The sequence below is a fragment of the Leptidea sinapis genome, chromosome 24, assembly GCF_905404315.1.
Source record: "Leptidea sinapis chromosome 24, ilLepSina1.1, whole genome shotgun sequence".
NCBI classification, from domain to species: domain Eukaryota; kingdom Metazoa; phylum Arthropoda; class Insecta; order Lepidoptera; family Pieridae; genus Leptidea; species Leptidea sinapis.
Window position 1 is genome coordinate 4,854,416 of NC_066288.1, and position 15,000 is coordinate 4,869,415.

The window sequence follows — 15,000 nt, forward strand, 5'->3', positions numbered from 1 at the left end:
GCAGTAAGAGTTCATGGTAGGCCCGCAGGTCAGTGAAAGTAATACTTCAATCGATTATTTTTTTGAAGAAGACATGCCTCTTAATACAACTAATAACTAACTAAACAATTTGTAGGAAACAGCAAAAATAAAAATATTATTTGCAGAGAATATTCTTTAGAATATTAAAAAAACAATATTGAGTGGAGTCAAAGAGAAAGTGATGCAGATTCTTTCATTGAACAATCAGCTCTTGATAGTTCCTTCCATGATGTAGTTTGTTGTAGCATAGGGCATTGATGTGTTGGTGATATTGATGGCTTCAGCATCTGATCATAAAGAAATATTTAATTATTATTGTAAAAGATAAAAATTTGAATTTTTCACATATATATATTAAGGTTATCTCAAAAGACTACAAAAACAAAAGTTGTAGATCTTTTTATTACCTACAACTTTGTTATTGAACATTTTCCATAGGACTTATATTTTCTCCGGAAAAAGATCTAAACCGTTTTTTACCCTTAAACACCACCCCTTTTCCACTTTCCGACCTCAGATCGCCCGTAATCCATTTTTCCTTTCATCTCTGTTATATTCTCTTCCTTTTCCAAAGGGTTTCGTCCTACTATTATTGTTTTTTACTTTTTATCATTTTCAAAGGCTGTACTGGTCAATGGGTGTGACACTACATCTGATTTTTATGATAAAGTAAAAAACAATTTTATTAAAATTTTTAATAGTAATCAGAATACTTTTTAATAGAGGTATCTATTGTATTCTCACCATGTGGTGCTAAAACTGCCCAAAGCTTGAACGAACTTCTATAAAATCGTTTTATAGCACTAGCTTCAAAAAACATGACCTGTACAACTAAGACTTCCAACAGTGCAAGCAGCAAAACAAAACATTAAAAGAGTTTACCTGCATTGGAAAAATAATACTTCAATACCTCCCGAAGATTGTGTTTGGCAAATAGATAGTTACTTGATACCTAACAATGACACAACTCGCAGCATCAATGAACATTTCGAAAATTATACTTTGCTCTTGCAAAACAGGATGCGGTTCAGCGTGTCGCTGCAGAAATAGTTATTTATGCAACTCTTCTGTAATAAGGGGTATTAAAACACGAATGTGAGGTGATAATAGTATCACATAAGTGTACCTAACTAGTGGGCAGGACACATAGTTCGATGGACAGAAAAGTCCTTAAATGGCAACCACGTACCGGAAGTCGCAGTGTTGGTAGGCCCCCCAAAGATGGACCGACGATCTGGTCAACATCGGAATACGTTGGATGAGATCGCCGTGGAGATATTTGGGGAGGCTTTTGTCCAGCAGTCTGTTCAGGGCGTCCTCAGACGGAAGATTATGATGATGGTGCTGATGTTAATACAGTATAATATTGATAAAAGTTGTAAGTATTATAAATAAAAAAGCATTTTTATGACGCAATCTTAATAAATTTAAAATAATAAGTATTTATTTTTTGAAGTCTCAGCAATGAAAAGAAAGGGATTCTGTTTGAAATAACTGACCTACCTTAAATGTTATAAGTTATCTAAAATGTTAATTCGTCTAAGATTTGTTAATCTACTTAAGATAACTACTAAATTTGAATAATTGTGGATTTTCGCAAATTAACGTCTTCTAATCCTCCATGCTAACCATAATCATATGATGTGTTATTAATAAACGCGAAGTAAAGTTATTACAAATTTAAAACTATTTGTCTTTACCATTGTCACTACAAAGTACAAAATTACATGACATTGAGAAATAATTTTAAACTTGAAGTGACTTTATACTGAGTTGTCCGTCCGTTATAAAACCGATGTTGTCCAAGGATCAGATCTGAGCTAGTCGAGGGCTAGTCTTATAAAGTCCGGAACATTGACTTCCAACCAATCTTGTGTAGTTTGCGCCTTATGATCAGGTGCAGTCTTGCTGGAAAGTACAAGGTACCTACATTTTTTTTAAACAAACGTATACCTAATCGGTTTCGCAAAACAATCTAAGAAGTTCTCTTAAGACCCTTTAGTTATTTATTAAATTATTTATTTATTATACCACAATGTACACTGTCCTTACAGGGGAGTCCTATGCGACAATGTATTCTAATTCATCTATATATTATTTCAATTATACTTAAAAAATAAATTATTTACAACGATATTTATTAAACTACTACATAACAGCTACGTTATGTGTAACTTATAATCCACATTGCTTTCATTGTAAGCTTACACAGGGAACATAAAAAAAAATTCATCTTTCATATAATATCATAAAATATCATCGGCCATAGCCGAAAAAATGAATTTTAACCTCATAAGGTTAAGGGTGCGGAGTGCGCGCGTCAGCTATTAAATTTCACTCCTTTTTTGCAAAATGAAGTTTTGTCAAGATATCGGGCAGTAAGAATTTTGATAGAGGTACTTTGTTTAACTTTTTTTTTATCATTTTCATCACAATCTAGACTAAGGCTATTAAGTAATTTAATTTTAACTTTATTTACTAAACATAGTAAAGCTAAGAAAGTTTCCATTAGCACTATTCTTATTGTCTCTATTAAGGGGAAGACACTATGTTCTTGTGTTCTTTACACTTGTTAGTGTCACTATTAACTGCACTATATTAGAATAGTTTTTCACTACACTAACTCAATTTTTTTTTTAAATCTTCTCACTAGATTCGTGATGTCGAGGAACTGTATAGCCTCAACGTTCACATGATAGTGAAGTCCTAGCTCATGAGCTTCTACAAATTTTTGAATCATTTTTACCACAAAATCCACATTAAGGACATGACGAAGGTCATCGCTTCTTTATTTAATTTATTTTTTAACTTATAACAATAAGGGACGAGACGAGCAGGGCATTCAGCTGATGGTAATTGATACACCCTGCCCATTACAATACTGTGCCGCTCAGGATTCTTGGAAAACCAAAAAATTCTGAGCGGCACTACAATTGCGCTCTTCTCCTTGAGACATAAGATGTTGAGTCTCATTTGCCCAATAACTTCACTAGCTACGGCGCCCTTCATACCGAAACACCATAATGTTTACCATTTTGTTTTGGTTTTGCTTCACGGCAGAAATAGGCACCGTTATGGTACCCATAATCTAGCCGGTATCCTGTGCAAAGGAGCCTCCCACTGTTCTTATGTATCAAAGGGCATGTACAATACCTCGAAGCACCTTATTCTGAAAGCGTTATATAATTTGTACATCTGTATGTGTGGTACACCCCATAAGACCACAATGGCATATATTTTCAGTTGTATGTGTATCGAACTGTCTATCGATACCTAGCTAGTTAAGTGCCTTGTAAATTATCTACAGCTCCATATCCACTTTGTGCAAGGCAATCACTGCAATTTTGTTTTACTTAACACCATATTCCATTATTGTGTTCTAATATTGACCCAATTTTATTATTTATCCATTTATTTTGACGACCCATATAACCCAGTGGTTAGTGACCCTGCCTACTGACCTAGAGGTCCCAGAGGTGCAAACATTTAAACAATGAATATTGATACACAAATAAAATTTGAAAAACAAAATTTTATGAACGATGCGGGATTCGAACCCACGACCTCCGGCGTTCCGTACCGGTGCTCTAACCAACTGAGCTAACCGTTCGAGTACCGCCTCGTTATAAAATTCTGTTTGCTTTGTTCAACTCTCAGGTTGTAGCCGGAGGTCCTGGCTTCGAATCCCGCATCGTTCATAAAATTTTGTTTTACAAATTTGATTTGTGTATTAATCCTAGAAGTTTTTAAAGTGATAACCCTATCACTTTAAAAACATAACAAATTAATGAATATGGATGTTTGTTTCCGGGTAATGGATTTTGTATGTATTTATGTAAGTAGGTATATTGTATTAAATATATCCTTGTCTTGCACAAATAGTACAGGCTATGCCTAATTTGGGGCAAGATACTTTATGTACAATATATATTATTATTAACAGTGACAGATGGACAGGCGATGTCACCCTGGCGTCGACTGCAACTGTTGACGAGTTAGGGCGTTACTCTGCCCAATTTCTGTTCGAATATGAGTCAATAAGTTATTTGAAATTTTTTCTTAGTAGGTAAGCAAATTAATATATTTGATTTAAAAGTGACTAATTTAGATTTTAGCTTGTTTGTGAATTTTTAGTAGGTGGTATTAAAATTTGTATTAAAAAAACCATATTTGATCTTATTTCCTAGAATATATTATATTATTTATTTAGAGCATAGGTAACAATCAGCTCAAAATACAATAAAAGAAGAATATTTCAATCATTTTTCTAATAAGTATACTCGAATAGAAGAAAAACCCTCGTAAGATTTAAGGGCAAAACATTTCCTGATGTAGGTAAGACCTCCGTTTTTTCTTTATATGTCAACTTAAGAAAATAACTTTTTAATATAATTTGGCAAGATATATCCTATAATTTTCACATTTCCCGTGTTGGCTGTATTTTTACTTCAAGGAATGGCAAATACCATCTTTGCCATTACTTGAAGTAGAAATAAAACCAGTCACCAGAGATAAGTATGCATACAATACATATCCCGCCCAATTAAGCGGCAATTAGAAAATTTGTGATTTTTGTTTGTTTTTTTTTCATGTAATTTTATTGTCGAAGAAAATTTATACGTTCGTGTTTTTTTGACTCTTCTTATATACAACTGTTGCATAAAACACTATATCTAAATACGGCTACACTAATCTAGTAAATCACATCTTTTCTTGTAGGTGTATATTATATAGAATTTATAAATAGTTTGCAGAATGGGGACTAAGTTGCAATTTACTAATTAAGGTACAGTGTATCATTGTCAGTGGCTAAGCTGCCACAAAGCGCGTGGCGCCCATGGTAGTCTTAAGCCGCCGCGCGTTACCGACGCCAAGGTCAACGGGCTCGGGTTACAATAAAGTTTATTGCTTTTGAAGTGTTTCGGCTTGTTTATAAAAACGAACGTCAATGCTTTTGTTATTAAACAAGCTAGCGCTTTGTTAGATAACATAAACAATAGATACTGCGTAATTTAAACAAATTTCGTTTAAAGTAGGGCTGTCATGCATTTTTTATGATTTTTTTAGATTTTTTTAGATTTACCTACACATTACATTTCGATTATTACAAATGAATGTAGTAATTTTTTAAAACTAAAACATACTTCAAAGTTACTAATTAGTAATAGAATAGTTACTAAAACATCATAGATAATACATAAAAGAATTTTTAAATCGACTGCTACAGATAATTTTTAAAGCTGACCGCATTTTGACGGCTTGTCGTATCAGATAAAGTTTTAAGTTAAATATTTTTACTTTTATAATCTGTTAAATTACTAATATCTTTCTTCTATCTCAAAAATAGTTACGATTTTTAAAACTAGGCATTTGGTTATCACTCTTTGGTTGGCAAAATTTCCATAAAATTCATACTGGTCAACAATCTACCGCATAAAATATGTTATAGCCGTGAAATGTGGACATATCTAGATTTATATAAATCTTGAGTACTGCATTAAGTAATTGTAATCATCTGGGTTTGATTGATGAAATTATGATGATTTCTCAACTCAGAACGGAGCAGTGCGGAGAAGTTCTAAGCGCTATAAGATTTTCAAGACGAGATAGTTGGTATTAGATTCAAAACTGGATCCAAAAAAAAAAAAACAATTTACAGTTCATGGCTATTTAGTTAGTCGATTGTTGGTCTAAATATCTTGGATCGGGGATGGAATGAAACGTTACCTATTTTGTTGACTAACATATTGTAATGTAGACTAAAATGGAAATCATTAGGTATTTTTAACCGACTTCAAACAGGAGGAGGTTATCAATTCGATCGGTATTTTTTTTATGTATGTACCGATTACTCTGAGATTTATGACCCGATTTACGTAATTCTTCTTTTGTTTGATGCGAAATAGATGCCATTTGGTCCCATAAAAATTTTACATAGTTTAGCCCAGTAGTTTTCATTTTGTGAACATTTACATGAAAATTTTCCTCTACCTGGATGACATAATTGTTTTCTGTGAATGGCTTTTTTTTGGAGTTTTCATTCAGGTTGATCATATATTATTATAAACTGACACTAAAACGTAAAAAATAAAAAAAACTACGTTTAAAAAAATCGACTTCTAAAACTGAAAAGTATCAAATAACTAAAAATTTAATTGAATACACCACTTATGCAAACCTTTGAGCGGGATAGCTTCGTCTAGAACAAAGCAACCCAAGCGGACAGACACGCGTGGTCTGACAACCTAAATAATGACAGTAAGTAAGCTTTTTATAATTTTAAGTTTTATTTTGTTTAGGTAGCACATATAAATAATAGTATATTATTAATATTAAAGGTAAAGGTTTGCATAAGAGGTGAATTAAATTAAATTTTTAGTTATTTGATACTTTTCAGTTTTTGAAGTCGGTTTTTTTAAACGCAGTTTCTTTTTCAATGGCACTACCATTTTGACATCTAGTCCGATTTAAATATGTTTTAACAATCATTGTCACTGTCATGACATCGACAGTGACATTAAACATGTTTGTGCTATATAAGGAGTGCACCACATAACGGAAACATCCCAGCGTATACTCCATAGGGAGTACCGCTTGCTTCTCTTTCACCCCGGTCAAGGTGGCTTACAGGGTACTTGCCCAAAGCCAACCTCATGTGGTGTTTGGTGGGTAGGCACTTAGGTTTTTATGTGAGTCGCACATAACCAACGCAGACTTAGGCTGCGTTGATACGCATGAGCATTCACCACCTCCCTCCCGTCATAACGACGGGATAACCCAGAGGGTAGGCCTTTCCTCATCTCTGGGCGCAAAAAAGAACGAATACACCAGTTCCGACCAGCCTAGGTCGGGTGCGGACGTCCCCGGGTGACTGAGCAACAAGGAAAGACAAACGGAGTGACAAAAAGAGTGCTCCAAAAAACTGTTTAGCTGGATCCTTACTTCCGGATTCCATCATCACACTACATGCCCCAAACTAAAATATCTTTGTCACCATCTAAATGTGTGATATTTTTCCTCAGTGCTAATTTTTGTTATGTACGAGGAGGACAAACAGTCGTATTGGTTTCCTGATGTTATTGTGATCACCGCCGCCCATTTTGTCCTGTAACACCAGAGGGACCACGGGAGCGTTGTGTTGTCGTATCGATTGATACAACACAACGCTCCCGTGGTTACACAGTTACCAGATTTGGTAACTGTTATAATATTGTTAGAATATTAACATCGAAAGTTTTCGGGGTAGATAACGAATTTGGTATTACTACCAGTACGACGTCGATGATGGCACTTCGTCGCTTTGATACGGTGTGTAAAACAAACATCACTAAAAAATATTCTAATATTATTAATAAATAAACAACGATTTATTTTTTCTGTATTATTGATTGATGTAAATGTGTGGTTGTGATGCTGATTATTATTATTATAATGATGAAAAATCAATGAAAGCATATAGTTTGAATACGAAGAGAATTAATTTTAGTAACAGAATTATTATAGCGACACAGAGAAACAGGAACTAAAGAACGTGACAATGAATACTTCAAAAACAAAGCATTGACAGCACGAAAATATCACGACATCTTAGAATATAGACACGATATGCTTAGAAAAATAACGCTCAGAACGATAGTTTCATTCATAGTTCCTGTCATAATAGAAGTAACATTAGAATTTATATTAATGTGTGCGTGAACGTCACGTACTTACATTCGCCAACACGCACACCGACAGCCAAATAATGTTGCAAGTGAATAGATATTTCCCTAAATCAGTAAATTTTGAGAAATAGTAGATTACATGTAGAAAGAAGAAATAAAATATACAATTAGGATTTAATAAAAACATCACGTATACTTTTTGTTGCAACAATTTTTGAGGTGAAACTTCTTTAGAACCGTTGTAATTTTAAACTCAATGAAACGAAAAAGTGAGACGATAGGCGCCGTTGACAGCTATTATTTATATAAATATTATTTTTAAATATTTAAACAATATGGATATCCTATCCGAGGTTATCGAGGGTGCACAGAACGAATTTGGGAACATTTTTGAAAATCAAGATGGCCGCCGCGCAAAAATATGCTTTTAACAATATGGATATCGTATCCGAGGTTCTCGAGGGCGCAGAGAACGAATTTGGGATTATAGTTGAAATCCAATATGGCCGCCGCGCAAAATTGTTTTTGGGTCTACACGTATACGTGGTGGTTTACAATTATAACCCTAATGCCAAACAACTTAAAGGCATATTTTTGAAATTGTTGTGCCACATGGAACTAAAATCGTTGAAATCAGGAAACTTTGTGCTAATGAACACGAACACGAACCACTAGAAAACGTCAGTATTTTGATATTGTGTTCTTCTTCACTGCTTTATATTAATACAACGCTCCATCTTCACGTACTAATGATGTAAATGAGAATGAAAGTGAAGGTTATGTTATAGATAACTTAGTGGAAAAAATAATGGAGGCATAATGTCTGGTTTACTAGATCATAACCAAGCTTGTGAATATATATAGCAAATAGGTGGATTTGTGGTGAGATCTCTATGTGACCACTTAAAACACCCCTAGGGTTTCCACTTGGTGCGTCCATAAAACGATAACTAATATTTATAAAGTATGTATGTATGTAATATATTAATTCATAAAAGTTACAATTTCATTTAAACCATGCCCCGCAAAACTGTACTATAAACATAGCTTATAAATTATTAAATTAGGTTATATTTATACAATTAATTTACGTAAATGGTTACAACGTATTTACCAAGTGTTTTTTTAATAAACTTTTAAAATTAGCAAGTGTAGGCTCACGTTTTATGTCCTCGGGTAAACTATTGAGTAAGTACGGAATTCGTTTTTTTAACGTTCTATCTCCATAGTAATTTTGTACCATGGGTATTTCAAATTTACCTTTGGACAATGACCTTGTGCCAGTTTTATGTTGCACCAAATTAGTGAAACGATCCAGTTTACTATGATTGTTTACAAGATATTTATGTTTCAGGCTAGCCGGTAAAATTTTACATATTTTATATAGTTTAGAGTAATCTCCTTTACATTGATTCTTTGTCCTTTTATGTACGAGTAATTTTAAAAATCTTGTTTGCAATGATTCTATTTTATCTATATGTCGTAACACGGAACGCCAGCGCCATCTGTTGGCGTTCGATGGAGTCAACATTCTCCCGGCCGAGAGGAGCGCACTACACTTCTTGTGCAGCGGTCGGCCAGAGTGGTCGAACTTGAACCATCGCGCGTTCCATATATCCCATAGTGTGTTTATTTAAAGTGATTCTACATTATAATTTGATTGTGTGAATAAGTTCGTTCCGTGCACTGACTTTACCCATCGACGCCCACTGCTAGAAGTCTAGGACTATGGACCCTGCTAAGGACGGTGACCCTCTTCCGCCGTTATCAGAAGTGGGATCAATGTTGGTGCAAAATGAGAAAAATAACGAAGCGAGTATTTGGCGTGCCATGTTCGAACAACAAAACCAAAACATGCGAGTGCTGATCGAAGCCCTGCAAGCGCCGAAACCTGTCTTCCGTGACAATCTACCCACATTCGACCCTGACAAGCAAGATACGGATGCAAGATCGTGGTGCGCAACAGCTGAATTGTGTTTCTCCGAAAAATCCACCAAGTGGCGGTCAACTCGTGCTAGCCGTCAGTAAGGCGCTCAAAGGTGAAGCATCCACGTGGCTGTCTCAAATTGCATACGAAGGAATGACGTGGACCGAATTCAAGGTACTTTTCACCGCCAGATTTATTTCGACGGAAACATTGGCAGGTACCCTCATTAAATTAAATGAACAAAAACCAAGTGAAAAAGAATCGCTACCAGCGTATGCAAGTTGATTAATAGCCTCTTTGACGAATCGTTGGAAGGATGTTAACAAAGAAGAAATCGCGGTAGCTACTGTACTGGCTCATATATCGCAATTTGACCCGAGACTTCAACGTTTGGCGTTTACTGCTAACATTGTTTCGCGAGAAAAATTACAACAAGAACTAAACGCATTCTCGCAATTGAAACGCAAGATAAATACCAGCGGCGACTCATCAAATGCACTCGATTTTAAACGAGCGAAGCTGACCACTCTGAAGTGCTTCAATTGTGGAAAAACCGGCCATAATCGAGCAGAATGTAGAAGCAAGACGATCGACATAAAAGGACGAACTATAAAATCAAAAACGTCAAGCCAAGTGATGCAGCAGCCTACGCTAAGGCCTTTGGTGTGTTTCAAATGTGGGAAACCGGGCAACATCGCCCTTCGGTGTACCGGCGGCGGCGGCGCGGGCGGGCCGAGTGACGGCGGCGCCGGCGCGTCACGAGGCGAGCGACGCGTAGATGTCTGCGTCGTGCAACCACCGTCGGGCACGTTACAACATAAAGGTGCACTGATTTGCTTTACTTATGATTCGGGTGCTGAATGCTCGTTAGTCAAAGAAAGTTTTGCAGCCAAATTTAGTGGCAAGCGTTTTACTAATGTTGTTGCTATGACTGGTATTGGTCAAGCGCGAGTGTTCAGTACAGAACAGATTTTGTCTTGCGTAGATATTAACGATCACCATCTCGAAGTTTTGTTGCACGTTTTGCCCGATAATTACCTACAGAGTGACGTCATGATAGGGCGCGAGATTTTAAATCAGGGTTTTGCTATGAACATGACGGCTACGAATATTCGTTTGTCCAAAGTTGTTTCTGTCAATTCGGTGACTAACGATAACGCGCGTAAACCAGATTTAACCGCTATTGAGACGGATGTAGGAGTTAGTGACAACTCGAGACATTGCAAACGTTAGATCGGTTCTCTGATTTTTTTATCACAGATCTGCCTACGACTCGTGTTGATACAGGCGAGCTTAAAATTAGGTTAATAAATAGCACTCGCACGGTACAGCGTCGACCTTATAGGATGTCGGCTGACGAACGTAGTGTTATTCGTGACCGCGTAAAAGAACTTTTAGATGCGAATATTATCAGACCTAGCTGCTCCCCTTTTGCAAGCCCAGCTTTACTTGTCAAAAAGCACGATGGTTCAGACCGTATGTGTATTGATTACCGCGAACTTAACAGTAACACTTTTCTCGATCGTTATCCACTTCCTTTGATCTCCGATGAAATCTCACGGCTTCACGGTGTTAAATACTTCTCCAAATTAGACGACAACGTACCTAAAACCTATGTACTACGATCGGGTATTCTGTATCGTTCATATTCAACGTAATGGGAGGTCTAAATGTTTACCTTATTTACCACGCGCTATCAGATGGTCAGTAGTGAATAATTTTCACGACTCTATCGTTCACCTCGGAGCTGACAAGACAACTGAAAAGCTATTTGATTTTTACTGGTTCCCGGGAATATCACAATACGTAAGAAAGTTCGTAGATACTTGCGTTACAGTTTCAGGCCGAGTTGCATCCAATACCTAAGGTGAAGACTCCATGGCACACGGTTCACATAGACGCGACGGGCAAGCTTAGCGGGAAAAACGATAAGAAGAATACGTTTTTGTTTTGATTGACGCGTTTACAAAATACGTTCTTCTTATTCATACGATGAACATTGACTCCAAAAGTAGTATTCACGCGGTGACTAAAAGCGTGGCTCTTTTTGGAGCCCCTACTCGGATAATAACTGACCAAGGTCGTTGTGTTGCCAGTAAAAAATTTCAAGATTATTGTGTGAGTAAGAACATAAACTTGCATCTCATAGCGACGGGTTCGTGTCGCGCTAACGGGCAGGTAGAGCGCGTTATGTCCGTCTTAAAATCGATGTTAACCGCAGTTGAGACTAGTGATAGTAAATAGTGGCAAGACTCTTTAGACGACGTTCAATTAGCGATAAATTGTACTATGAACCGAGTAACAAAAGCTTCTCCTCTAGAGCTTTTGATAGGTAAAGTGGCAAGGCCTTTGTCGATGATGTGCAGTGACGTAGAAACTAACGTTGATGACATTGAAGAGATTCGCCAAAGCTCGTCTGAAAATGTCAAAGCGTGTGCGGCTTATGATAAGTCTCGTTTTGACAAAACAAAGGCTAAAATTATAAATTTTTCGGTTGGTGACTTTGTGTTGTTAGCGAATGAAGAGCGTAATAAAACGAAATTAGATCCGAAGTTTAAAGGGCCGTTTAAAGTAGTTGAAGTATTGAATGGAGACCGTTATACGTTGAAATCCTTAAATTCAAAACGTACTTACAAATACGCACACGATAGACTAAGAAAAATGCCAGCAGGTCACATACCAGTCGAGGTTGATGTTAATGATGTTGATCATGTTGATGATAATGAAGATCAAGCTTAAATTGTGGCGGAAACTCGAGTAAGGGGACTCTAACGCCGTATTGTGTTCGACCATACCAGAAGCCATTTCGCAGTCGTAGCCCGGTAGAAATCGGTATCTCTTGAGGCAACTCAGGTAGTCCGTGGGTGCGCGGTGCACGTTTGGTTCTGGCGGAGGTCGTGGTCTGCAGAGACCGTATCGTGTGGTCACTGGGTGACACACGGGCGATCCACTTGATGGATATGCGAACTGATTTGGAACCACGCGCTGGTTGTGTATGAGCAATATGATTGCTGTTCGGCTGGAGAGCCGTGGCGTTAGATGTCTTACTTGGGAGTTTTATGTGATCTGATCGTAATTCCAGTAAGCCGTGCATGGTTAAACTGAGTAAATATGAGGTTTGACGAACGACTGTGGTATGTGGCTCTGTCTGTTGTATAGTGAATTTTGTATCTTCTGTGGGGTTTGGTCAACATGTTAAAATAGTTGACTTTTTTTTTTCTTTGCCCGTAAACTGTAAATTGTAGTCAGGAATGACCGAGTGAACAGGTATTCTCGTGGGTGTTTCATTTGGTTGCAGGTTAACCAACTCACTGGGACGTGTGCTAGCAGGATGGCCGTGTCGTAACACGGAACGCCAGCGCCATCTGTCGTGTCGTTACACGGAACGCCAGCGCCATCTGTTGGCGTTCGATGGAGTCAACGTTCCCCCGGCCGAGAGGAGCGCACTACACTTCTTGTGCAGCGGTCGGCCAGAGCGGTCGAACTTGAACCATCGCGCGTTCCATATATCCCATAGTGTGTTTATTTAAAGTGATTCTACATTATAATTTGATTGTGTGAATAAGTTTGTTCCGTGCACTGACTTTACCCATCGACGCCCACTGCTAGAAATCTTGGACTATGGACCCTGCTAAGGACGGTGACCCTCTTCCACCGTTATATATATGTTTTAAATGTTAATCCATAGCAATCAAGAGCGTAACTTATGTAATCCACTAGTGCAAAATATAAACATTTGTGCATTCTTTATTGCTTTTTATGAAATAATTTATAATATTTAAACACGACTCATATATTGGATACAGCATCCTACAAACTAATTTGTTATGTATATTACAGTTATTGTAAAATACTCTATTTGATTGAAAAGAGTGGCCATAGAGTTTCTTGTCTGTTTTTCTCACAAGCTCAAGGTTTTCTGAAAAAATTATGGTAAAGTCAATAATTTAAAAGAAATATTTATAGTGGCTATTACATATAGCCTCCTATCAATACCTAGCAATAAACACAAAAAAATATCCCGACGGAGGACCTCGGGGTAAATAGTACTTTCATAGCTAGCAACATATTTTTTTAATGGCGTTTACATTGTATTAATAGCTAAATAATATAGTACTTAGTACTAAGAATATAGTACTTAGGTGTGAAATGTGATTTTCATTATGAGAAGCGTTGTCACATCCTTACACTGCACAGTACGTCATTTTTTAATTAAATTTCACGCGCTGATTGTCATGGAACTTGACAACGTGACACTGAGGCAATGTATGTAGCCTTAAAAGGCCACATTGAAATTGCTTGATTTCGCTTGGGCGTACTCACGTTCTGAGCATTATTATTCTAAGACGACATGTACCTAACGGTAATGAAACTACAAACTGTACTGACGCAGCAGAAAGTGCAGAGATAATGTGGTCATGTAGTATACTTGAAATCTAAGATGGCCGCCGCACAAAATTATGATTTCAGCAACATAGATATCGTTTAGAAGGTGCTCGGGGGTGTATGAATTTAGGATAATATTTAAATCTATTATTTTTCGCTGCGTAAATTATCATTGCCACAATATGGATAAGTAAGTATATTTTCTAAGGGTGGCTGAGATCGATCTCAAAATGATTATCAATTTTTTATTTCACATGTATCAAACATACGGCACGAAAGACACTACACACGATTTCTGAAAAGAGCATTTATTAGAAGATGTCAAACTTGTAACCGAGTCGGTGGCAGACAATTTGAACACCTATTATAAAATATAAAATAATTTATGTACAACTACAACGCTTTTTATCAATTCAATTTAATACAGGAATTCTTCACTCAAATTTACTCTTTTTACATCTTAATAGTAATCACTATCTGTGAAACATGTGTTAAAGACGCATCATATTTTGTATCTCTTCCTATATTATTCAGTTATTGTGACGTGTTTGTTCTGTTTTCTTGTAATAATAAATAAATATATTATTTAGAAATTTTCATATTCATTGAGATCTTTATATATTTCACGCGCAACTTGATTTATGTATATTTTTAAGAGTTACCGTGGGATTGTGTAGTCATTGTTTGATAAACAGATTAATAATAATTAAAAAATAATTAACAAGTTAATAATAATTAATAATACATACTTAAATAATTACAATCATTATCTCTCATATAATGAACTATGTATTTGCGTATCGACTATAAGTTGATGTTAGGAATATATAATGAACTTTTAGCATACCTAAGTTTTAACGAAAGATTTGATGAATCCAAAAAGTTGTTATAAAAGTTAAATAGCAAACCAGACCGGCTATGGCGTCCCCATTTCCGACAGAATCTTACACTCTCTCTGTAAATTGTACGTAATTATTAAAGTTGATAGTTAAGTCAATCACT